The sequence below is a fragment of the Salvelinus namaycush genome, chromosome 18, assembly GCF_016432855.1.
Source record: "Salvelinus namaycush isolate Seneca chromosome 18, SaNama_1.0, whole genome shotgun sequence".
NCBI classification, from domain to species: domain Eukaryota; kingdom Metazoa; phylum Chordata; class Actinopteri; order Salmoniformes; family Salmonidae; genus Salvelinus; species Salvelinus namaycush.
The window spans coordinates 4,417,560-4,445,305 of record NC_052324.1 but is presented as its reverse complement, the minus strand read 5'-3'; the positions used below and the strand labels follow the sequence as shown (position 1 = coordinate 4,445,305).

Sequence of the window (27,746 nt, the reverse complement as noted above, 5' to 3'; positions counted from 1 at the left end):
CTTACCTGGCAAAAATTTAAAAAAATTGTACAACCAAAAAGTTAAGTGGTGTGACCAGTAAAAACATAGCTACAAAAGAGAGGACAATTAAGTATACTTGAAATGAGTAGACAACACTTGTCAAAAAGCCATCCATCCTCAACAGTTCCCTCTATGTATGTGTATAGGCCATCATTGCTGTTCTATAGAATAATGAGTTGTGCGTTCCACCTGGCCAGCACAATCAGCAGTGTCTTTTGCACATCAACTGTGCATAAATAGTGGAAGCCTTTTCTGTTCACATAATTTAAATCGTTTTGGGATGGGGATTTTATGGCAATGTGGGGGCTGTCTATTGCTCCGTTCGTATTTGGAACCCATTGATGGCATGGCAAAGAAATCCCTTCGACTTCAACCTGTGCAATGCTGTATAGGAATTGTGTGTTACTGTTCATTTTGCTGATGTTTATATTTATATTATTTATATTATATTCAGAAATCACAATTAGTGAAAGACTATGATAGTGGAGGTTTACAGGGTATTGATTTTGAGTCGTTAGTAGGTGCTTTTAGAATTAAATGGTTGAAATTATGTTGCTCTAATCCTACCTCTATGTGGTATCATATCCCTAACAGTCTGTTTAATAAACTTGGTGGACTTGAATTCCTAATGAAATGTGATTTTGACCCTCCAAAATTACATGTGAAATTGTCTAAGTTTCACCAGCAAATGTTATTTTTCTGGAAAATGAAATTCAAGCACAATTTCCCCCCCCCACAAAACATTGATTTGGAATAGTTATTCAAATTAATTTACAAAGGCCTTTCGTTTGAAAAGGGTATTCATTTTGAATGTGATTTAGTAGACAACGCTGGGGAGTTTGCCATTTGATGAGTTCATTGGTAAATTTCAGGTTAATATTACTCCGAGATAATATATGAAGGTATGCAAAGCAATTCCACTTCCTTTACTTGGACTTATTAAGAACACTTTGTTATATGAGGTTGTTCTCTCTTTTCCAAGTTTACAAATTAAACTCGGGGCAGTGAGAGAATAAGCTCAAGGAAGCAATTGAACATGTTTAATTCACACAAACTTCATCTGAAAGTTTCAGTATTGACTATTTTAAACCCAAGAACATGTTTTAGAACAGTAATCTCAGTAGGAAATATGCTAACATGATTGCCATTGCTAACTAGATAGCTTTCTAAATCGGTTGCCTAGCAACAGACATTTTAGGATGATTTGTAAGAAGCTATTTGAGGACATAAAATCTTAAGATATTGTTGAGGAATTGCACTTATGAACTTTTTTTTCTTTCTTAATAAGCAGCTTCTTAAGTTTTTGCGTAAGAAGTGTTTTGTGAATCTTGGCCCAGGGTTGTATACCCATGGTCTAGCCTATATAAACACGAGCCAAGGCATTATCCATTCCTGTCAGGCAACTCAACAAGTTGCAATGCTGCCATCTAGTGGTTAGCTTTGTCAGAATGGGAGTGTCCCTGACTACTTAAATAGAACTGAAAATCAGCAGCTGAAACTATTTTATTTTATTTTACTAGGCAAGTCAGTTAAGAACAAATTCTTATTTACAATGACGGCCTACCCCGGACGAAACTACTGCATAATAATACAAATGTTAATAATAAGTAACAGACCAGACAAGTAACATACTTTATAACTTGTAACTTTATATATCCAACCGATAAACAAGTTCCTAGTAGGATTTCTGTTCATCGTCTAAATAATACATTTAAAAAACGGGCATTGAGCAGAAGTGGCTGATTAGCATCATCCAGATGAGAGCTCATAAAAATAGTAACGTTACCTTCAGAAAGAATTCATACCCCTTGTTTTATTCCACATTTTGTTGTGTTACAGCTTGAATTCAAACGGAATTCAAATGGATGACAAAGTGAAAGCATGTTTTTAGAAATTTTTGCAAATTTATTTAAAATGAAATAATGAGATGAGGTAATCATGTTAAACACTATTATTGCAGACAGAGTGAGTCCCATGCAACTTATTATGTGACATATTAAGCAAATGTTTACCCCTGAACTTTAGGCTTGCCAAAACAAAGGAGTTGAATACAATTTGACTGATATTTCAGCTTTTCAATTAATTAATTGCACTTTGACATTATGGGGTATTGTTTGTAGGCCAGTGACACAAAATCTCAATTTAATCCATTTTAAATTCAGGCTGTAACAAAATGTGGAAAAGGTCAAGGGGTGTGAATACTTTCTGAAGGTACTGTACCTGTGTCAATGTCTAACACATGTGTTAGCATCATGTGCTGTGTGATTTATGGTAGACCTAAACCATTTATAGTATGTTATAGCTAAATGTCCCTAGAATTCACTCCGACCAACTGTACTTGACACAATGTAATATACACATCGTCTAACAGTGTGGAGAGAATATTTAAGCAATTAACTTTAGAAGTTGAGGCGAAAGGGTTACTTTTTATTATCCAAGAGTGTACCACTGGATAAAAAAGCTCAGATGGTTTTATCTGACTTCAGTTTGGCCTTCTATTTCACCAAATGAAGTCAATGTCGTCTGTGTGTGTATGCCTTCCTCTAGGCCGTTGAAATGCAAATGCCGAATAACAATAAATTACAGTGCATTTGGAAAGTATTCAGACTAGTGATGCACCGATATTACATTTTTGGCCAATACCGATATCCAATATTTTCCTTGCCTTAAGAATTGCATTGGGGGCATACTAGTACTTCCGGCGCCGACAGAGATGGCCGCCTCGCTTCGCGTTCCTAGGAAACTATGCAGTATTTTGTTTTTTTACGTGTTATTTCTTACATTGGTACCCCAGGTAATCTTAGGTTTTATTACATACAGTCGGGAGGAACTACTGAATATAAGAGCAACGTCAACTCACCATCATTACGACCAGGAATATGACTTTCCCGAAGCGGATCCTGTGTTTTGCCTTCCACCCAGGACAATGGATCTGATCCCAGCCGGCGACCCTAAACAACGTCGCCGTAAAAGGGGCAAACGAAGCGGTCTTCTGGTCAGGCTCCGGAGACGGGCACATTGCACACCACTCCCTAGCATACTACTCGCCAATGTCCAGTCTCTTGACAACAAGGTTGATGAAATCCGAGCAAGGGTTGCCTTCCAGAGAGACATCAGAGACTGTAACGTTCTTTGCTTCACGGAAACATGGCTCACCCGAGAGACGCTATCGGAGTCAGTGCAGCCAGCTGGTTTCTTCACGCATCGCGCCGACAGAAACAAGCATCTTTCTGGTAAGAAGAGGGGCGGGGGGGTATGCCTTATGATTAACGAGACGTGGTGTAATCATAACAACATACGGGAACTCAAGTCCTTCTGTTCACCTGACTTAGAATTCCTCACAATCAAATGTCGACCGCATTATCTACCAAGGGAATTCTCTTCGATTATAATCACAGCCGTATATATTCCCCCCCAAGCAGACACATCGATGGCCCTGAACAAACTTTATTTCCCTCTATGAAAACTGGAAACCACATATCCTGAGGCTGCATTCATTGTAGCTGGGGATTTTAACAAGGCTAATCTGAAAACAAGACTCCCTAAATTCTATCAGCATATCGATTGCGCACCAGGGCTGGTAAAACCCTTATATGCGACGCATATAAGGCCCTCCCCCGCCCTCCTTTCGGAAAAGCTGACCACGACTCCATTTTGTTGCTTGAGGTGAGGTGAGGTGGTCAGGGATGCATTGTGTGCGGTTTTCTCCTCAGTCTGGATGCAGTTAGGCTACCGAAAGCACATACAGTGGGCGACATCATCAGCACTCCTCCCACAAGTCTCCAGAAAACTTGTGTTTTGGGAATGAGAGGCACCTTTTCATCATAACGTTGGACGAAATGCATTCTTAGCATGTGAGGAACGTGTTTGATGGCCTCATAAATGCTAGCCAGCTAGCTGATATTTTGAAAAACAATGTTTAGTTTAGCTAGAGTTATGCTAGCCCGTTTGCAATCCCTTTTGCCTTGCTTGCTAGCTTGCTACAGAAGTTAGCTGGCTAGTTAGCTACAGTAGTTAGCTACTACCATCAGTTGTTGTGTCATATTTAGCCTATTCCACCATTTGTTGGATGCATACTGTCATTTGAATATAGCGGGAAAAGGGAATCCGGACACACTGTGGACAACGTAGACACATTTAAATATAGGTGTAGATGCATAATGCGTTCGGAATTCCATGATCAGAAGCTGCATGAACTGTAAAGCCTAGACATGGCCTGGTGTAACTGAGTCAGGTTTGTAGGCCTCCTTGCTCGCACGCACATTTTCAGTTCTGCGCACAAATTTTCAATAGGGTTGAGGTCAGGGCTTTGTGATGGCCACTCCAATACCTTGACTTTGTTGTCCTTAAGCCATTTTGCCACAACTTTGGAAGTATGCTTGGGGTCATTGTCCATTTGGAAGACCCATTTGCGACCAAGCTTTAACTTCCTGACTGATGTCTTGAGATGTTTCTTCAATATATCCACATCATTTTCCTACCTCATGATTCCATCTATTTTGTGAAGTGCACCAGTCCCTCCTGCAGCAAAGCACCCCCATAACATGATGCTGTCACCCCCGTGCTTCACGGTTGGGATGGTGTTCTTCGGCTTGCAAGCCTCCCCCCTTTTCCTCCAAACATAACAATGGTCATTATGGCCAAACAGTTCTATTTTTGTTTCATCAGACCAGAGGACATTTCTCCAAAAAGTATGATCTTTGCTCCCAAGGATGAACCAGACTTGTGGTCTACAATTGTATTTCTGAGGTCTTGGCTGATTTCTTTTGAGTTTCCCATGATGTCAAGCAAAGAGGCACTGAGTTTGAAGGTAGGCCTTGAAATACATCTACAGGTACACCTCCAATTGACTCAAATGATGTCAATTAGCCTATCAGAAATGTCTAAAGCCATGACACAAAGTAGATGTTCTACCTGACTTGCCAAAACTATAGTTTGTTAACAAGAAATTTGTGGCGTGGTTGAAAAACGAGTTTTAATGACTCCAACCAAAGTGCATGTAAACGTCCGACTTCAACTGTATATATATATATATATATATATATATATATATATGTGTGTGTGTGTGTGTATATACAGTCGGTTAGGACATCTACTTCGTGCACGACACAAGTAATTTTTCCAACAATTGTTTACAGACAGATTATTTCACTTATTTCCCTATTATCTCCATCATTCTGCCTAATAGTTCCATCAATCTGCCTTGCAGCCTCTGCATAAGAGACATTATGAGTGATTTTGTATCTTTGGGCTTCCCTTGCCTCTTTCTGCACCTGGCATCCACCAAATGCTGCACTGTGTTGCCCCCCACAATTACAATATTGTCACGCCCTGACCTTAGATATCTGTTTTTCTTTATATTTTGGTTAGGTCAGGGTGTGACTAGGGTGGGCACGCTAGTTTTGTATGTCTAGGGTTTTTGTATGTCTAGCGGTGTTGTCATCTAGTTGTATTGTATGTCTATGTTGGCCTGATATGGTTCCCAATCAGACAGCTGTTTATCGTTGTCTCTGATTGGGGATCATATTTAGGTAGCCATTTCCCTTGTTTGTGTTGTGGGATCTTGTCTACGTATAGTTGCCTTTGTGCACATCAGTAGCTTCACGTTTCGTTTGTGCTTTTGTTTATGAGTCTCTTTATTAAATATGTGAAACTCTACTCACGCTGCGCCTTGGTCTCATCATTATGACGATCGTGACAAATATTTAACCTTGACAATGTTCCCACATTCACCATAATCATGTTCCGCTCCACACTTGGCACCTGTTTTCTTTCCTTTGCACAGAGCTGCTACATTTCCCAATCTTTGGCATTTAAAACACCTTAATGGAGGTGGGACAAATTCTCTAACAGTGAAAGCCAGGAACCCCATCTATACTTTCTTAGGTACAACCTTCTCAAACATTATGTAACGATTTTCCTCCTCTTCAGACGAGGAGTATGAAGGATCGGACCAATACGCAGTGTGGTAATTGTCCATGATAGTTTAATAAAACTGAACACGACAAAATACAAAAATAACAAAGTGAATGATAACGAAAACCGAAACAGTCCTGAAATGTGAAACAAACACTAACACAGGAAACAATCACCCACAACACATGGAAATGGAAAACAGGCTACCTAAATATGGCTCCCAATCAAAGACAACGATAAACAGCTGCCTCTGATTGGGAACCACACCAGGCCAAACACATAGGGAAAACAACAACCTAGAAAAAAGAACATAGACTGCCCACCCTAACTCACTCACCAAACTAAAATAGAGACACAAAAACGGAACTAAGGTCAGGACGTGACACATTAATAATACTGATAGGCTTTCACTTCTCTGCCCCTCTTTTTTACTGAACAGCCTTTTGGCGTCAACCACTATGCCCCTCTACATTTTATGTTATACACTCTATGGAACCCCAGAAATGCCCCCCCCCTCAGCCTAGCCAAAGCTCCAGGGACATGACTTGTGGTTTTCTTCCCATTGAGAGTTTTCATTTTCAGAATCTTCACTTGATGGACATGGTCAGCACAGAATATTAACAGTTTACCATTACCAATGAACCGGGCTAATGTGACTTCCCCTATCTCTTTCTTAGGGCCATTGGTTAATCTAATAGGGTGTAGATGAGACCCTGTGGTCGCATCAAACACGATAACAACTTTCCCACTCCAACACATTATTACTTTGTTTTTCACTACCTTCACGTTCTCAACACTAGAAGTGCCACTGCTGTCAGCAGCACTTATAGCAGACCATCCAGGTCCTTGACGTTCATCATCCCCACCCACACCATCACAACTATCAGTCATGTTGAACACTGTCCAGCACAGCTGTTGCTAAAACCGCCTACCACAATATAAAACAATGGATTATATTTCGCTTCCTTGTTTGAAGTCGAAACTCGCGCGTCCACACTAGCACAAGCAGTAAATTGCCACATGACGCTTAGGCCGCCCAGAGTGGCTCGCTTGTGGGCATTCTGGCAGCATATGGCAGCACGTTCGATTGTGCGTCAATAATTCAGCATAGCAAGTTTGTATGAAGGTCTGGTTATTAAATGGGTAAATAGTTCAATAGTAATATGCTCTAAAACGCTCTGGTGACAAAAAACTTTGCTGCCATGTTTCCAATCGTCCACATGGCTGGGCGAACCAATTCAAGTAAGTAAATACATTTAGAAAATGTAAAAAAAAATGATGTATTATTAGCTAACTATCTACAGTGCAGGCTAACTCAAATGAGCTGCTAACATAGCTAGCTAGCTATCTAGCTAACTTTACATACTGTATATGTAAAGATATCTAGCTAATGTAAAAAAAAATGTAAAAAAAATTGTAGGTAGCTAGCTAACAGCTATGGAGGAGGGTGAAAGGATAGCAGCCCCAACTGTCAAAGTGAGAGAGTAGGCTATTCTGGAAAGGGCAGGTACTTTTGTGTCGTTCCAGTCCCTAGAAGTGAGGACGGAGATAATGAATGTATAATGAAGTCTGTTTCTTGTGAGGTTTTCTGTCCTCAGATAAAGAGAGCTGTGAAAGCCATCTGGGTGCCTCCTGGGAAAATTCAGGCGTGTGAAGGCTACCTGTGTCCTGCATAACTTCATGAGGATGGACACGAGGACCAGGAGGGGATCTGCAGCTCGCCGCTGTGTGCCAGAGGAGAAGTCTGCTACTCTGCAGAATGTTTCAAGGATGGGGTCCAACAACACAGCAAGAGAGGCAATCCATGTGCGGGAGATCTTCACCTCATACCTCTTTGAAGAGGGTGCTGTTCCCTAGCAACACCATAGACTATACTATACACAACCAAAGGCTCTTTTAAGAACCATCCACATTGCAATAAGAGTATTCTTCCATTTACTTAGCTATGTCAACTGCAGTTGATTTCTACTTCTCAGGTGTGGGTGCTGTTTAGGTAAGGGTGTGATGTCAAAACAAAAACAGGCTATTTTAAGTCACCCATATTGAAAAAACGTAGAACAATTAGACACCCTATAATCCACACATGTATCAATCTGATTGATGGATGTGTTGAGCAGTAAGCAGGCTGATGGATTGTGTTGAGCAGTAAGCAGGCTCAGGTGTATAACTGTTGCTCCTTCCACCTTCAAAGAATAGGTAAGAGAGCCAACCATGGAGAATAGTAAGACACTTCCTTATTTCTATAACTACGCTATATTGTTTGTCCTCGTGTGTCTGCATGTTTTTCAGCATAAAGTACTCTGCAGCCACTTAGTGTGGACACCAGGTGAGGCCTCACACACAGATTCCTGTTGAACACTGTCTCTTTAACTACCTTATTTTCTCAATAAGGCTTTCTCCTTCACTTCATCCCTCTCTCCCCTTCTCCCTAAATCCTCTGTGAACCCTTCCCGCATCTGAACTGGCTACACAGAAAGCACAGCATGATCAGAGTTGAGAGGTCACTTGATCGGGTCAACAGGAAGTATTATTAAAGAGATGCTTTACATTGAAATAGAGATTTAGTAGTCTCAGAGTTAATGATCCAAGGTCCGTTTTGCATTTCACCTCCAGATGATTATGATGACTGAGTTTTAGAATTAAAAAAACACAAGGCTTAAACATGCAATCTCTCTCTCTGTCTCATCTGCAGGTATGTTTTGATGTGAAAGAGGATGCCAACCCCCAGTCCTGTCATCACCACCTCACCCGTTCTAAAGATAACCTTCGGGCCGACTGGGAGCCCAAGGCTGGTTAGGAGACACCACTAGAGACACTATTATGTAATTGTGATGAACTGAGAGAATATTAGGGCAGCACTGTGATTCATTAATCATTTGCTGTCTTCCCTGCTCCTCTGTTCTTACCTCTTTCCCTTTCTGTCTTTTAAACCTCTCTCGCCACCTCTTTCTTCCTGTTTTTATAATGCACACCAGATGTACATGGAAGTACAGATTGAACTTGTATTTATAATATTTATAATGCATGTATTATGTATTTATAACACTTGGATAATGAACTTCTTTCAATTAAGCGTTTCACATTCTCTACTGATTGAAATTAAGTCTCTCGTTTGATGAAATACTACAGCTTTCCTGTTAATCAGATCAATGCAGATGAAGGAAATTAGATAGAGGTGAACCAGTTTTAGTATTTACATGATGCATAGGCAGTGTAGTGTACTGTTTTTTAAATTATATTTCTGTATAGAGCCTTTGGTTGTGCATAGTGTAGTCTATGGTGTTGCCATGGAACAGCACCCTCTTTGAAGAAGTAGGTGAAGATCTCCCGCACACGGAGAGTCTTGATATGTTCGTCAAAAGAGAGATCAGGGTCCAGAGTAACGCCGAGGTCCTTCACAGTTTTATTTGAGACGACTTTACAACCATCAAGATTAATTGTCAGATTCAACAGAAGATCTCTTTGTTTCTTGGGACCTAGAACAAGCATCTCTGTTTTGTCCGAGTTTAAAAGTAGAAAGTTTTCAGCCATCCACTTCCTTATGTCTGAAACACAGGCTTCTAGCGAGGGCAATTTTGGGGCTTCACCATGTTTCATTGAAATGTACAGCTGTGTGTGAGAATGTGGTGATCGATGGTATCAAAGGCAGCACTAAGGTCTAGTTGTAACGGTAGTCCTCCTCCTCTTCAACCGAAGAGGAGGAGTAGTGATTGAACCAAGGCGCAGCGTTTTGGAATGACATGATTTAATTAGGACAACGAAAACACGAACTTGACTATAAACTAACAAAACAACAAAACGGAGTAGACAAACCTGGACATGTGAACTTACATAAAACGCAGAACTCACGAACAGGAAAATGACTACACAAAAGACCGAACTCACAAACAAACCGAACAGTCCTGTATGGTGCGACAAACACTGACACAGGAGACAACCACCCACAACGAACACTGTGAAACAACCTACCTAAATATGACTCTCAATTAGAGGAACGCAAAACACCTGCCTCTAATTAAGAGCCATACCAGGCAACCCTTAAACCAACATAGAAACAGAAAACATAGAATGCCCACCCAAACTCACGTCCTGACCAACTAACACATACAACAAACTAACAGAAATAGGTCAGGAACGTGACATAACCCCCCCCTTAAGGTGCGAACTCCGGGCGCACCAGCACAAAGTCTAGGGGAGGGTCTGGGTGGGCATCTGACCACGGTGGTGGCTCAGGCTCAGGGCGAGGTCCCCACCCCACCATAGTCAATCCCAGCTTACATCTCCCCCTACAAATGACCACCCTCATATTACACCCACTTAATCTTTTGGGTAACATCGAGACAAGGGGCAGCACCGGGATAGAGGGATAGCTCAGGACAGAGGGATAGCTCAGGACATAGGGATAGCTCAGGATAGAGAGGTAGCTCAGGATAGAGAGGTAGCTCAGGATAGAGGGGCAACTCCGGACTGAAAGGCAGCTCCGGACAGAGAGACAGCTCTGGACTGAGGGGCAGTTCTGGACAAATAGCCGCTCTGGGCTGAGGGACAGCTCATGACTGGCTGACGGCTCTGGACGCTCATGGCTGGCTGACGGCTCTGGACGCTCATGGCTGGCTGACGGCTCTGGACGCTCATGGCTGGCTGACGGCTCTGGACGCTCATGGCTGGCTGACGGCTCTGGACGCTCATGGCTGACTGACGGCTCTGGACGCTCATGGCTCACTGACGGCTCTGGCAGATCCTGTCTGGTTGGCGGCTCTGGCAGATCCTGTCTGGTTGGCGGCTCTGGCAGATCCTGTCTGGTTGGCGGCCCTGGCAGATCCTGTCTGGTTGGCGGCCCTGGCAGATCCTGTCTGGTTGGCGGCTCTGGCAGATCCTGTCTGGTTGGCGGCTCTGGCAGATCCTGACTGACGAATGGCTCTAGCGGCTCCTGACTGACTAACGGCTCTGACGGCTCGGGACAGACGGGCGGCTCTAATGGCTCGGGACAGACGGGCGGCTCAGACGGCGCTGGGGAGACGGACGGCTCAGATGGCGCTGGGGAGACGGATGGCTCAGATGGCGCTGGGGAGACGGATGGCTCAGATGGCGCTGGGGAGACGGATGGCTCAGATGGCGCTGCGGAGACGGATGGCTCAGATGGCGCTGCGGAGACGGATGGCTCAGACTGATCCTGTCTGGCGGAAGGTTTTGGCTGCTCCTGTCTGGCGGAAGGCTCTGTAGGCTCATGGCAGACGGGCAGTTCATGCGGCGCTTGGCAGACGGAGAGTTCAGGCGCCGTTGGGCAGACGGCAGACTCTGGCCGGCTGAGACGCACTGTAGGCCTGGTGCGTGGTGCCGGAACTGGAGGCACCGGACTGGAGACACGCACTTCAAGCCTAGTGCGGGAAGCAGGGACAGGGCACACTGGACTCTCAAAACGTACTATTTGTCTGGTGCGTGGTACCGGCACTGGTGGCACCGGGCTGAGTGCACGCACATCAGGACGAGTACGGGGAGAAGGAACAGTGTGTACAGGGCTCTGGAGACGCACAGGTGGCTTAGTGCGTGGTGCCGGAACTGGAGGCACCGGACTGGAGACACGCACCATAGAGAGAGTGCGTGGAGGAGGAACAGGGCTCTGGAAACGCACTGGAAGCCTGGTGCGTGGTGTAGGCACTGGTGGTACTGGGCTGGGGCGGGGAGGTAGCGCCGGAAATACCGGACCGTGCAGGCGTATTGGCTCCCTTGAGCACTGAGCCTGCCCAACCTTACCTGGCTGAATGCTCCCCGTCGCCCGACCAGTGCGGGGAGGTGGAATAACCCGCACCGGGCTATGTAGGTGAACCGGGGACACCATGCGTAAGGCTGGTGCCATGTAAGCCGGCCCAAAGAGACGTACTGGTGGCCAAATATGTAGAGCCGGCTTCATGACATCCGGCTCAACGCTCAATCTAGCCCTACCAGTGCGGGGAGGTGGAATAACCCGCACTGGGCTATGCACACGTACAGGAGACACCGTGCGCTCTACTGCGTAACACGGTGTCTGCCCGTACTCCCGCTCTCCACGGTTAGCCTGAGAAGTGGGCGCAGGTCTCCTACCTGCCCTTGGCCCACTACCTCTTAGCCCCCCCCCAAGAAATTTTTGGGTAGTACTCACGGGCTTTTCGGGCTTCCGTGCTAGACGCGTCCCCTCATAACGCCGGTTCCCTTCTCCGGTTGCCTCTGCTCTCCTCAGTGCCTCCAGCTGTTCCCATGGGAGGCGATCCCTTCCAGCCAGGATCTCCTCCCATGTGTAGCAACCTTTCCCGTCCAAAACATCCTCCCAAGTCCATTCCTCCTTCTTGCGCTGTCCCTTCCTCTGATTACACCGCTGCTTGATTCTGGATTGGTGGGTGGTTCTGTAACGGTAGTCCTCCTCCTCTTCAACCGAAGAGGAGGAGTAGTGATTGAACCAAGGCGCAGCGTTTTGGAATGACATGATTTAATTAGGACAACGAAAACACGAACTTGACTATAAACTAACAAAACAACAAAACGGAGTAGACAAACCTGGACATGTGAACTTACATAAAACGCAGAACTCACGAACAGGAAAATGACTACACAAAAGACCGAACTCACAAACAAACCGAACAGTCCTGTATGGTGCGACAAACACTGACACAGGAGACAACCACCCACAACGAACACTGTGAAACAACCTACCTAAATATGACTCTCAATTAGAGGAACGCAAAACACCTGCCTCTAATTAAGAGCCATACCAGGCAACCCTTAAACCAACATAGAAACAGAAAACATAGAATGCCCACCCAAACTCACGTCCTGACCAACTAACACATACAACAAACTAACAGAAATAGGTCAGGAACGTGACACTAGTAGCATGAGGACAGATGCAGAGCCTCGGTCTGACGCCATTAAAAGGTAATTTACCACCTTCACAAGTGCAGTCTCAGTGCTATGATGGGGTCTAAAACCAGACTGAAGCATTTCGTATACATTGTTTGTCTTCAGGAAGGCAGTGAGTTGCTACGCAACAGCTTTTTCTAAAATTCTTGAGAGGAATGGAAGATTCGATATAGACCGATAGTTTTTTATATTTTCTTGGTCAAGGTTTGGCTTTTTCAAGAGAGGCTTTATTACTGCCACTTTTAGTGAAGTTGGTACACATCCGGTGGATAGAGAGCCGTTTATTATGTTCAACATAAGAGGGCCAAGCACATGAAGCAGCTCTTTAAGTAGTTTAGTTGGAATAGGGTCCAGTATGCAGCTTGAAGGTTTAGAGGCCATGATTATTTTCATCATTGTGTCAAGAGATATAGTACTAAAACACTTAAGTGTCTCTCTTGATCCTAGGTTCTGTCAGAGTTGTGCAGACTCAGGACAGCTGAGCTTTGGAGGAATACGTAGATTTAAAGAGGAGTCCGTAATTTGCTTTCTAATGATCATGATCTTTTCCTCAAAGAAGTTGATGAATTTATTACTGCTGAAGTGAAAGCCATCCTCACTTGGGGAATGCTGCTTTTTAGCTGGATTTGCGACAGTATCAAAAAAACATTTTGGATTTTTCTTATTTTCCTCAATTAAGTTGGAAAAATAGGATGATCGAGCAGCATTGAGGGCTCTTCGATACTGCACGGTACTGTCTTTCCAAGCTAGTCGGAAGACTTCCAGTTTGGTGTGGCGCCATTTCCGTTCCAATTTTCTGGAAGCTTGCTTCAGAGCTCAGTTATTTTCGGTATACCAGGGAGCTAGTTTCTCATGACAAATGTTTTTAGGGGTGCAACTGCATCTAGGGTATTGCGCAAGGTTAAATTGAGTTCCTCAGTTAGGTGGTTAACTGATTTTTGTCCTCTGACGTCCTTGGGTAGGCTGAAGGAGTCTGGAAGGGCATCAAGGAATCTTTCAATTTGTCAGAGCTAATGGTCCCCAGGACCAGGACTTAGAACCACTGCCCTTCATTGGGACCTCTTCATCTCTAGACAGGCTTCCATAGCTCTCTTTATCTGAGGACAGAAAACCTCACAAGAAACAGACTTAATTACACTCAAATTACACTGCACTGAATATTATGTTACTATTATCTCCGTCCTCACTTCTAGGGACTGGAACTACACAAGTACCTGCCCTATCCAGAATAGCCTAACTTACTCTCTCACTTTGAGTTGGGGCTGCTATCCTTTCACCCACCTCCATGGTTGTTAGCTAGGTTACCTACAAACGCATTTGGAGTTTGTTTTTTACAGTGATGAATACATCAAGATAGCTAGCTAATATGAAGTTAGGTAGCTGGTGATATTTAATTCACTTAGCTAGCTATCTATACAGTATGTAAAGTTGGCTAGCTACTGGCTAGCTCATTTAGCAGCTTATTTGAGTTAGCCTGCACTGTAGCTAGCTAATAATACATCGTTTTTTAAACATTTTTGAAATGTATTTAACGTTACTTACTTGAATAGGTTCTCCCATCCATATGGACAATTTTTTGAAACAGGGCAACAAAGTGTGTTCGTCACCAGAGCGTTTTAGAGCATATTACTATTGAACTATTTAGGCATTTAATAACCAGACATTCATACATACTTCATATGCTGAATTCTTGACGCTCAATCAAAAAGGTGTTAACGTTATATGCTGCCAGCACGCACACAAGCGAATCACAATGGGCGGCAAGGGGGATTTACCGCTTGCTCGTGTACTTGCCCGTCAAACTGGGCTTTGAAGCATCCGCTTGAAGTGCCCACTGACCGGTACTGGGAGAAGATGAAACGAGATGGATTTTGGCCGACATTCTGCAAATTCTCATCTGTGAAACATTTGATTTCAATACAGTTTGATGTTCCCAAATGTAGAATATGTTATGAACAGAGTGGACTACGTTTTGTAGACTTTACCCTTTTTTAAAATCGCGTTGTTTAGGAGTGCAATGGCAAATTGAGTTTATGCCCACGCGCACTTCGCAGAGTAGGCGTTCCCTAACATAAATATGCAGATGTATGCTAGCACGCGCCAATAGGATCTCGCTAGCTCGTGCTTGGCTCTGCCCACCTCCTTGCTTGTTCTTCCCACTTTGACTCATTTGTTCACATTGGAAATGACAGGTTGTGGTCGATCTTGGTTTAGTTGTAAAACATATTTGGTAATGGACTCCTGAAACCGGAACTAGCAAGATGTCAGCCCCCACGAATCGGCGTATTCGAGAGTGAGTAGATTACGTTGAAAACAACGGTCAGCCATCTTGGAGGCTGTCTCTAGTTCTTATTATAGCCAAATATTATGGATATACTGACAAGAAACACGTCTCTGGTGACAACGACTCAATTCAATTCAATTCAATTGACTTTATTGACATGGCAAGTTCATTATTACTTACATTGTCAAAGTATACATATCGAAAAATAAAAATCTAATATATATGTATATATATACAAAATATATATATATTTATATATAAATAAATGGTGGAACCAACAGTAATAATAATAGTAGTAGTGGACATGGGATTACCATTAACAGCAACTACAACAACAATATTAATCAGAACAACAATATATTAAATCAATGGTAGTAGACCAGTGTCAACATGACTTGAGAAGACATATGACCTGGTATGAAAGACAAAACAAAACTAAGCTAAATGGGAAATATTATCAACATTACTTTGCATTTTTCACTGGCTGTCCCTCAGGTTGTGGCAGGAGGACACATATTTGGCTGCCAAAACTGCACATTTTGGCTTTTCACCCAATAAATATTTGATTTTTTCTTCATCTTTTATAGTTTCAAATTCTTTGTATTGAGTTATAATTTTGGGAAAGAAATATGCTCTTAGGTCTGAGTATTTGTCACAGTGTAGTAGGAAATGCACCTCTGTCTCTACCTCTCCCCTGGAGCAGAGTGAGCACAGCCTGTCCTCTCTGGGCAGCCAGGTTTGTCTGTGACGACCGGTCTCTATAGCCAGACTGTGCTCACTGAGTCTGTACCTAGTCAATGTTTTCCTCAGTTTTCTATCAGTCACAGTGGTCAGATAGTCTGCCACCATGTACTGTCTGTTTAGAGCCAAATAGCATTGAAGTTTACTTTGATTTTTTGTGGTGTCTTTCCAATAGGTGATATATTTTTCTTTTTGTTTTGTGATGATTTGGTTGGGCCAGATTTTCTGAGGGCTGTCCCGAGGCTCTATGGGGTTGGTTTGGGTTGGTGAACTGAGCCTCAGAACTAGCTGGCTGAGGGGACTCTTCTCTGGTTTCATCTCTTGACATTGTAGAGCTGTGTGATGGAATGTTTTGGGGTCACTTGTTTTTAGATGGTTGTAATATTTGATGGCTCTTTTTTCTATTCGAATGAGGAGGGGGTATTGGCCCAATTCTGCCCTACATGCGTTATTTTGAGTTTTTCTTTGTACTTGCAATACAGTCTTGCAAAACTCTGCATGCAATATTTCAATTGGATGTTTGTCCCATTTGGTAAATTCATTATTAGAGAGTGGACCCCATACTTCACTGCCATATAGAGCAATTGGTTCTATAACTGATTGAAAAATTTTGAGCCAGATTCTAATTGGAATTTCAATTTTGATGTTCCTTTTAATGGCATAGAATGCTCTTCTTGCTTTGTCTCTCAGCTCATTCACAGCCATGTGAAAGCTACCTGTGTTGCTGATATTTAGTCCTAGATATGTGTAGTTTTTGGTGTGTTCTAATAGAACTGTGTCCAAATAGAATTTATATTTGTCATCCTTATTTCCCGACCTTTTTTGGAATATCATTATATTTGTTTTTTTTAGGTTAACGGTCAGAGCCCAGGTCTGACAGAACCTGTGAAGACGATCTAGGTGCTGCTGTAACCCCTCTTTAGTGGGAGACAGCAGCACCAGGTCATCTGCGTACAGCAGACACTTGATTTCAGTGTTGTGTAGGGTGATACCAGGTGCTGCCGATTCTTCTAATATTTTTGCCAATTCATTAATGTAGATGTTAAATAATGTTGGACTTATTGGGCAGCCCTGTTTCACTCCACGCCCCTGAGAGAAGAAGTCTGTTTGCTTGTTGCCAATTTTAACCGCACATTTGTTTTTAGTGTACATTGATTTAATAAGTCGTTGTCCACAAAGCATCACGGCGGGCTGTCTAGCTCCCGCCTAACCTTTCTTTGGATTGGTGGTACATCTCATTATTGCAATAGATTTTTGAATATTCAATGAGGGTTGTTGAAGTCAACCGCCTGTATTCAATAGAGAGATGCTATGCTACTAGCCTCATGACATGAATATGCATATCTATCTCGGGAGAACTCTGATATAACTTTTTTTTTGTCTAAAAGTTGCCAGGATGTCACGTGTGTCCTAAATATATATGTATTCATAACAACTTAGGCATTATGAAACGTATATTAGATCTAATATACATCACGTAGCAAATAAGCCATTTATCTTTTTATTGGCCAAATTCGACACTCATTGACCTCCATACAAAAACTCCTTGCTTGGTGGACAAAACAACGAAAAAACGACACCTGCTGTAGAGAGACAGATTTCCCGCTGAGTTTGGGTGTCAATTCAATTGACTTTATTGACATGGCAAGTTCATTATTACTCACTCTTCCCTTCTGTTACAGCTCAATCGCAGATAGAACATTGAGACAGATATTTCACTGGATATATAAATGTGAAGCATCCGGTTGGAGTTTCCACTAACTACCAAATATGGTGATGAGAGGCAGCCCAGTGGCCGGCAGTGAGAGAAGCTGGAGCGAGATGGGTTTTGGCCGAAATTCAGCACATTTTATTTTAAATTTTTACATTTTAGTAATTTAGCAGACGCTCTTATCCAGAGCGACTTACAGTAGAGTGCATACATTTTATTACATTTTACATACTGAGACAAGGATATCCCTACCGGCCAAACCCTCCCTAACCCGGACGACGCTATGCCAATTGTGCGACGCACAATGAAATGGTCAATGAAATGAAATGGTCAATGAACCATTTGATCTCCATACAGATTTGTGTGTCTAAAACTAGAATATGTAACAAACAGAGTGGACTGCGTTTTGTAGACTACCCCTTGCAAAATATTCCAAAAATTGTGTTGTTTAGAAGGAGTGCACGGGTGAATTTAGTTATTGCACACGCACACTCACAAAGTAGGCGATCCCTAACGGAAATGTGCAAATAACTGCTAGAACGCGGCAATGGAATATCACTAGCTTGTGCTTGGCTCTGCCATCTTGATTGTTCTGCTCACTATGATTAATTTGCTCCCATTGTGAACGACAGGCTCTGGGTTAGTTAAACAAATCTTTGAGCAAGTTCAGGTGGGACCATTATTGCCAATGAGAGTACAGATACGCGTGTCAACAACAGGCAGAACGGTTTCCACTACTTGCCACAAACACAAAATTGGCTATATTGTAAAAATTCATGAAAACCAACATTTGGTTTTGGTCTCAATTTAAGGTTAGGTCAGCTGTGTGGTTAGGGTTAAAATCACATTTTATGAAAATAAATGGTCAAACTGGGCGGAGTTCAGGACCTTGTGGCTGTGGTAACTAGCGACGACCAGGCACAACTTCGATATAAATCGTTTTTTCCCTAAAAGTTGGCGGGATGTCACGTGTCGTACTTATAAATCAGTACTCTTAACCTAATCATTCCACAACGTCTATTCGAGCAAATAAGCCATTCAAGTGTGACACTGTCATTGGCCTCCATACAAAAACTCAGAAAAAGTGAAAATAAAATGATCCCTGTCGCTTCCTCTCTACCTCTCTGGTTAAGCACCTTCATGGGTCTCTGCTCACTCCATTGCCACCTTGCTCTGTTTTCTTTTGTGATGTATGAGACCTTTTGTAATTCGCAGAAAAGTACCATGACTCATGGTAAGTGTTTGCAATGCATCAGTCCAGTAGTCTACTTGCAAGTCGGTTTCTGCTCTCCTGCCAACTCCTAATTAGTAATTAATAAAACATGTAATTAGTAGTAGTTTATTTTTATTATTACATGTAGGCAGTACTTGGCAGCTAAACGTTGAATTGCAGTTCACAGCACATCCCAGGGACCACGCTCACATGTGAAGAGGTTGACAGCCTAAAAAGGCCCTGTTAAAAAAGGCAGACGGGGATGGTTATAGAAACATGATGGCAGGCTGAGGACTGGAGGCAGTCCTTGTGGTATCAGCTGCAATGTAGAGACTAATCAAGGGTAATGCACACCACCGCATAAATCCAGGGGATTGAGCGTCCTTGGCAGGCAAGTGAACTGGGCCTAAGCAGATAGCAAAAAGGTCCCCCCCCCCATGCTAAGCTAACAGCTGCTTCCCCTTATCACTGTAGGCATAAGTGAGACCCATCTCTCAGATCAGTGAGAGGTAAACTCAACTCATCACAGCACAGTGACTGGACCTTTACTTATTATATGCTCTGCTCTCCTGTTCTGGATTCTAACTGGATCAAAGCATAGGAATCACAGTACTGTAAAATACAAACTAGGGCATCAGTGTGTGTAAGTGTAACCACCCAGACAACCTTTGGATGCTAAACATTTTTAGATCAGTCTTTCATTATATGATGGAGGATTAAATAACAGGCTTGTCCCTCTAAGGCTGTGGTGTAAAGCACTTAAGTAAAAATATTTTAAAGTACTACTAAAGTATATATTTCTTGTACAGTATCTGTACTTTTCTTTTTTGACAACTTTTACTTCACTACATTCCCAAAGAAAATAATTTACTTTTTACACAATACATTTTCCCTGACACCCAAAAGTACTTGTTACATTTTGAATGCTTAGCAGGACAGGAAAATGGTCCAATCTACACACTTATCAAGAGAACATCCTTGGTCATCCCTACTACCTGATCTGGCGGATTCACTAAACACACATGCTTTATTTGTAAATTATGTCAGTGTTGGCGCGCGCCCCTGGCTATCCGTAAATTTAAAACACATGAAGATCCTGCCGCCTGGTTTACTTAATATAAGGAATTAGAAAATATTTATACTTTTACATACTTAAGTACATTTGATCAATTATGTTTACTTTTGATACTGAAGTATATTTAAAACCAAATACTTTTACTCAAGTATTTTACTGGGTGACTTTCAACTTTTACTTGAGTCATTTACTATTAAAAGTATCTTTACTTTTACTCAAGTATGACAACTGGGTACTTTTTCCACTACTGCTCTGAGGCTTGTCCTTCAGGTAACCACAAATGGATTTCAAGTTTTAGGGAATGTGCAAAATGAGCGCAAATGAAACCGTTTAATAGTACATGTAAATCTGTCATTTTACACAGGAATCTGATAGCAGGGTGTAATGGTGTCAGTTTGTGTGATGATACATCTATTTAATAGTGTCGCACCACTAGGACAAATAAAATCATCCCTGACTAACACTGTAAAAGAACTGGCAAGGGCACTGCCTTACCGCTTGCTTCCCAGAGGAAGACTGGGAGACTAAAATAGCTCTGAAATGGCATTGCTATAATCATGCCACCTCTCCCTATATACACTGCTCAAAAAAATAAAGGGAACACTTAAACAACACAATGTAACTCCAAGTCAATCACACTTCTGTGAAATCAAACTGTCCACTTAGTAAGCAACACTGATTGACAATAAATTTCCAATGCTGTTGTGCAATTGGAATAGACAAAAGGTGGAAATTATAGGCAATTAGCAAGACACCCCCAATAAAGGAGTGATTCTGCAGGTGGTGACCACAGACCACTTCTCAGTTCCTATGCTTCCTGGCTGATGTTTTGGTCACTTTTGAATGCTGGCGGTGCTCTCACTCTAGTGGTAGCATGAGATGGAGTCTACAACCCACACAAGTGGCTCAGGTAGTGCAGCTCATCCAGGATGGCACATCAATGCGAGCTGTGGCAAGAAGGTTTGCTGTGTCTGTCAGCGTAGTGTCCAGAGCATGGAGGCGCTACCAGGAGACAGGCCAGTACATCAGGAGACGTGGAGGAGGCCGTAGGAGGGCAACAACCCAGCAGCAGGACCGCTACCTCCGCCTTTGTGCAAGGAGGAGCACTACCAGAGCCCTGCAAAATGACCTCCAGCAGTCCACAAATGTGCATGTGTCTGCTCAAACGGTCAGAAACAGACTCCATGAGGGTGGTATGAGGGCCCGACGTCCACAGGTGGGGGTTGTGCTTACAGCCCAACACTGTGCAGGACGTTTGGCATTTGCCAGAGAACACCAATATTGGCAAATTCGCCTTTGGCGCCCTGTGCTCTTCACAGCTCTTCGCAGGTTCACACTGAGCACATGTGACAGACGTGACAGAGTCTGGAGATGCCATGGAGAACGTTCTGCTGCCTGCACCATCCTCCAGCATGACCGGTTTGGCGGTGGGTCAGTCATGGTGTGGGGTGGCATTTCTTTGTGGGGCCGCACAGCCCTCCATGTGCTCGCCAGAGGTAGCCTGACTGCCATTAGGTACCGAGATGAGATCCTCAGAGCCCTTGTGAGACCATATGCTGACACATGCACATTTGTGGCCTGCTGGAGGTCATTTTGCAGGGCTCTGGTAGTGCTCCTCCTTGCACAAAGGCGGAGGTAGCGGTCCTGCTGCTGGGTTGTTGCCCTCCTACGGCCTCCTCCACGTCTCCTGATGTACTGGCATGTCTCCTGGTAGCGCCTCCATGCTCTGGACACTACGCTGACAGACACAGCAAACCTTCTTGCCACAGCTCGCATTGATGTGCCATCCTGGATGAGCTGCACTACCTGAGCCACTTGTGTGGGTTGTAGACTCCGTCTCATGCTACCACTAGAGTGAGAGCACCGCCAGCATTCAAAAGTGACCAAAACATCAGCCAGGAAGCATAGGAACTGAGAAGTGGTCTGTGGTCACCACCTGCAGAATCACTCCTTTATTGGGGGTGTCTTGCTAATTGCCTATAATTTCCACCTTTTGTCTATTCCATTTGCACAACAGCATGTGAAATTTATTGTCAATCAGTGTTGCTTCCTAAGTGGACAGTTTGATTTCACAGAAGAGTGATTGACTTGGAGTTACATTGTGTTGTTTAAGTGTTCCCTTTATTTTTTTGAGCAGTGTATATGCCCCGTTGTTTTCACTGTTGACTCAGTGGGGTAAGCCATGGCACAGTGGTGGTTTGGAAGATTGGTGCCTGCCTGCTCAAGTGTCCCCAAGGCCTCTATTTACCAGTGAAAGCTTAGCTGAGGTCTCACTTAAAGGACCTGTTGAAATTGTTCCACATGTGCCCCTCATACCAGGTTTAGACCCAGAGTTCCCCATGTTGTTACCTATTTTAACCAAGCTTGGGGGGGGGGGGGGGGGGGATCGTTGTCCTGTTGGAAGGTGAACCGTGACGCCAGTCTGAGCTCCTGAGCGCTCTGGAGCAGGTTATCAAGCATCGCTCTGTACTTTGCTCCGTTCATCTTTTCCTCGATCCTGACTAGTTTCCCAGTCTCTGCCACTGAAAAACATACTCATAGCATGCTGCTGCCACCACCACAATGCTTCACCGTAGGGACGGTGCCAGGTTTCCTCCAGAAGTGACGATTGGAATTCAGGCCAAAGAGTTCAATCTTGTTTCTAATGGGCTGAGAGTCATTTAAGTGCCTTTTGGCAAACTCCAAGCGGGCTGGTCATGTGCCTTTTACTGAGGAGTAGCTTCTGTCTGCCACTCTACCATAAAAGCCTGATTGGTGGAGTGCTGCAGAGTTGGTTGTCCTTCTGGAAGGTTCTCCCATCTCCACAGAGGAACTCTGTAGCTCTGTCAGAGTGACCATCGGGTTCTTGGTCACTTCCCTGACCAAGGCCCTTCTCCCCCGATTGCCAGGCTGCAGCTCTAGTAAGAGTCTTGGTGGTTCCAAACTTCTTCTATTTAAGAATGATGGAGGCCACTGTGTTCTTGGGGACTTTCAATGCTGCAGAAACTTTTGTGCACCTTTCCCCAGATCTGTGCCTTGACACAATCCTGTCTCGGAGCTCTATGGACAATTCCTTCGACCTCATGGCTAGGTTTTTGCTCTGACTTATACTGTCAACTCTGGGACCTTATATAGACAGGTATGTGCCTTTCCAAATCATGTCTTCGGATGGGGCCACAGTGTCTCCTGACCGCTCCTGTCTCAGCCTCCAGTATTTATGCTGCAGTAGTTTATGTGTCGGGGGGCTAGGCACTTTGGTTATACCTGGAGTACTTCTCCTGTCTTATCCAGTGTCCTGTGTGAATTTAAGTATTCTCTCTCTAATTCTCTCGTTCTCTCTCTCTCTCTGAGAACCTGAGCCCTAGGACCATACGTCACGGCAAACCGGGCATGATGACTCCTTGCTGTCCCCAGTCCACCTAGCCTTGCTGCTGTTCCAGTTTCAACTGCTCTGCCTGCGGTTATGGAACCCCTACCTGTCCCAGACCTGCTGCTTTCAACTCTTAATGATCGGCTATGAAAAGCCAACTGACTTTTATTCCTGATTATTATTTGACCATGCTTGTCATTTATGAACATTTTGAAAATCTTGGCTCTCTCTAATTCTCTCCTTCTCTCTTTCTTTCTCTCTCTCGGAGGACCTGAGAGCCCTAGGACCATACGTCAGGACTACCGGGCATGATGACTCCTTGCTGTCCCCAGTCCGCCTGGCCTTGCTGCTATTCCAGTTTCAACTGTTCTGCCTGCGGTTACGGAACCCCTACCTGTCCCAGACCTGCTATTTTCAACTCTTAATGATCGGCTATGAAAAGCCAACTGACATTTATTCCTGATTATTATTTGACCATGCTTGTCATTTATGAACATTTTGAAAATCTTGGCTCGCTCTAATTTTCTCCTTCTCTCTTTCTTTCTCTCTCTCGGAGGACCTGAGCCCTAGGACCATACGTCAGGACTACCGGGCATGATGACTCCTTGCTGTCCCCAGTCCGCCTGGCCTTGCTGCTATTCCAGTTTCAACTGTTCTGCCTGCGGTTATGGAACCGCCACCTGTCCCAGACCTGCTGTTTTCAACTCTTAATGATCGGCTATGAAAAGCCAACTGAAAATTATTCATGATTATTATTTGACCATGTTTGTCACTTATGAACATTTTGAACATCTTGGCATAGTTCTGTTATAATCTCCACCCGGCACAGCCAGAAGAGGACTGGCCACCCCTCATAGCCTGGTTCCTCTCTAGGTTTCTTCCTAGGTTTTGGCCTTTCTAGGGAGTTTTTCCTAGCCACCGTGCTTCTACACCTGCATTGCTTGCTGTTTGGGGTTTTAGGCTGGGTTTCTGTACAGCACTTCGAGATATTAGCTGATGTACGAAGGGCTATATAAAATAAACTTGATTGATTGATGTCCAATGAATTGAATTTACCACAGGTGGACTCCAATCAAGTTGTAGAAACATCAAACATGATCAATGGAAACAGGATGCACCTGATCTCAATTTCGAGCAAAGGGTCTCAATACTTATGTAAATAAGGTATTTGTTTTTTTATTTGTAATACATTTGCAAAAATTTCAAAAAACCCATTTTCACTTTGTCATTATGGGGTATTGTGTGTAGATTGCTGAAAAAATATGTATATATTTAATACATTTTAGAATAAGGCTAACTTAACAAAACATGGAAAAAGTCAAGGGGTCTGAATACTTTGCCATCTTTCACGCTGGAGACTAATTTCTCACACCGGCCACTACTAATGGAAAATCCCAACAATTTATCAGATAAGTAAAGAGCTCCCATACGAGGGGTAAAGGGATTTTTATTTGCTAATGCATGGCATGTGGACCTGGCTGCTATAAGACTTTGCACTGTTTTCAGTCAAGGTGTGCCATCGTCCTTTCGCCTTGGGCATTGTGCTGACTGAAACACCTGCAGGGAGACACTGGAGCCAGCCCTTATGTAGGACACCTTTTCAGTGGAGCATTATTCAGGGTTATTTTAAGACACGGCAGAAGTAGGCTGAGTAAAAAGCCAAAAAGGCCATCAATTAGGAATGGTACTATAATGTGAGTAGACCAGTGAGGAAAACAGTTCAACAAAATGTGAGGTTCCATAGTCCTTTAAGGTATACCATTTTATTTTTTAATGTTTTTTAAATAACCACCGTATGGAAAAATGTGACCTATTGCATGGCTATAAAACTATTTATCCACTGAAACAATGCAATTGTTTCCTGCGGCCTTGTGAATGTTGACCTGTTTAAAGATCTTACATTGGCTACGGAGAGAGTGAATACATAGTCGTCCGGAACAGCTGATGCTCTCATGCATGTTCGAGGCAAGTAACACTGAAACATGCATGAGAGCATCCGCTGTTCTGGACAACTGTTTGATCACGCTCTCCGTAGCCAATTTTGAGTAAGACCTTCAAACAGGTCAACATTCACAAGGCTGCAGGGCCAGACGAATTACCAGGACGTGTACTCCGAGTATGCACTGACCAACTGGCCAGTGTCTTTACTGACATTTTCAACCTTACCCTGACTGAGTCTGTAATACCAACATGTTTCAAGCAGACCACCATAGTCCCTGTGCCCAATAACACTAAGGTAACCTGCCTAAATGACTACCGACCCATAGCTCTCACGTCTGTAGCCATGAAGAGTTTTGAAAAGCCTGTCATGGCTCACAACACCATTATCCCAGAAACCCTAGACCCACTGCAATGTGCATACCACCCCAAGAAATCCAAAGATGATGTAATCTATATTGCACTCCACACTGACCTTTCCAACCTGGACAAAAGGAACACCCATGTGAGAATGCTATTCATTGACAACAGCTCAACACCCTAGTGCCCTCAAAGCTCATCACTAAGCTAAGGACCCTGGGACTAAACACCTCCCTCTGCAACTGGATCCTGGACTTCCTGACGGGCCGCCCCCAGGTAGTAAGGGTAGGTAACAACACATCCGCCACACTGATCCTCAACACGGGAGCCCCTCAGGGGTGCGGGCTCAGTCCCCTCCTGTACTCCCTGTTCACCCATGACTGCATGACCAAGCACGACTCCAACACCATCATTCAGTTTGCTGATGACACAACAGTGGTAGGCCTGATCACCGACAACTATGAGACAGCCTATAGGGAGGTAGTCAGAGACTTGGTTGTGTGGTGCCAGGATAACATCTCCCTCAACAAAGTCTATTCCCCCTCAGGAGACTGAAAAGATTTGGCATGGGTCCTCAGATCCTCAAAAAGTTATACAGCTGCACCATCGAGAGCATCCTGACTGGTTGCATCACTGCCTGGTATGGCAACTGCTCGGCCTCCGACCGTAAAGCGCTACAGAGGGTAGTGCGTACGGCCCAGTACATCACTGGGGCAAAGCTTCCTGCCATCCAGATCTTGTACAACGCTGTGTACTACTCCCTTCACAGAACAGCGTAAACTGTCTCTAACCAGAATAGAAAGAGGAGTGGGAGGCCCCGGTGCACAACTGAGCAAGAGGACAGGTACAGTTGTGGCCAAAAGTTTTGAGAATGACACAAATATAAATTTCTCACAAAGTCTGCTGCGTCAGTGTCGTTAGATATTTTTGTCAGATGTTACTATGGAATACTGAAGTATAATTACAAGCATTTCATAAGTGTCAAATGCTTTTATTGACAATTACCTAAGATGACGCAAAGAGTCAATATTTGCAGTGTTGACCCTTCTTTTTCAAGACTTCTGCAATCCACCCTGGCATGCTGTCAATTAACTTCTGAGCCACATCCTGATTGATGGCAGCCCATTCTTGCATAATCAATGCTTGGAGTTTGTCAGAAATTGTCGGTTTTTGTTTGTCCACCCGCCTCTTGAGGATTGACCACAAGTTCTCAAATGGGATTAAGGTCTGGGGAGTTTCCTGGCCATGGACCCAAAATATCGATGTTATGTTTCCCGAGCCACTTAGTTATCACTTTTGCCTTATGGCAAGGTGCTCCATCATGCTGGAAAAGGCATTGTTCGTCACCAAACTGTTCCTGGATGGTTGGGAGAAGTTGCTCTCGGAGGATGTGTTGGTACCATTCTTTAATCATTGGCTGTGTTCTTAGGCAAAATTGTGAGTGAACCCACTCCCTTGGCTGAGAAGCAACCCCACACATGAATGGTCTCAGGATGCTTTACTGTTGGCATGACACAGGACTGATGGTAGCGCTCACCTTGTCTTCTCCAGACAAGCTTTTTTCCGGATGCCCCAAACAATCGGAAAGGGGATTCATCAGAGAAAATGACTTTACCCCAGTCCTCAGCAGTCCAATCCCTGTACCTTTTGCAGAATATCAGTATGTTCCTGATGTTTTTCCTGGAAAGAAGTGGCTTCTTTGCTGCCCTTCTTGACACCAGGCCCTCCTCCCAAAGTCTTTGCCTCACTGTGCGTGCAGATGCACTCACACCTGCCTGCTGCCATTCCTGAGCAAGCTCTGTACTGGTGGTTCCCCGATCCCGCAGCTGAATCAACTTTAGGAGATGGGCCTGGCACTTGCTGGACTTTCTTGGGCGCCCTGATGCCTTCTTCACAACAATTGAACCGCTCTCCTTGAAGTTCTTGATGATCCGATAAATGGTTGATTTAGGTGCAATCTTACTGGCAGCAATATCCTTGCCTGTGAAGCCGTTTTTGTGCAAAGCAATGATGACGGCACAAGTTTCCTTGCAGGTAATCATGGCTGACAGAGGAAGAACAATGATTCCAAACACCACCCTCCTTTTGAAGCTTCCAGTCTATTATTCAAACTCAATCAGCATGACAGAGTGATCTCCAGCCTTGTCCTCGTCAACACTCACACCTGTGTTAACGAGAGAATCCCTGACATGTCAGCTGGTCCTTTTGTGGCAGGGCTGAAATGCAGTGGAAATGTTTTTGGGG

At 43.9% G+C, this 27,746-nt stretch overlaps 1 pseudogene; it reads right to left on the bottom strand.

The window, feature by feature from the left end:
* LOC120063513 overlaps positions 1 to 14,118 on the bottom strand; it is a 38,714-nt pseudogene extending 24,596 nt beyond the window's left edge.
* Between the last annotated feature and the right edge of the window lie 13,628 nt (positions 14,119 to 27,746).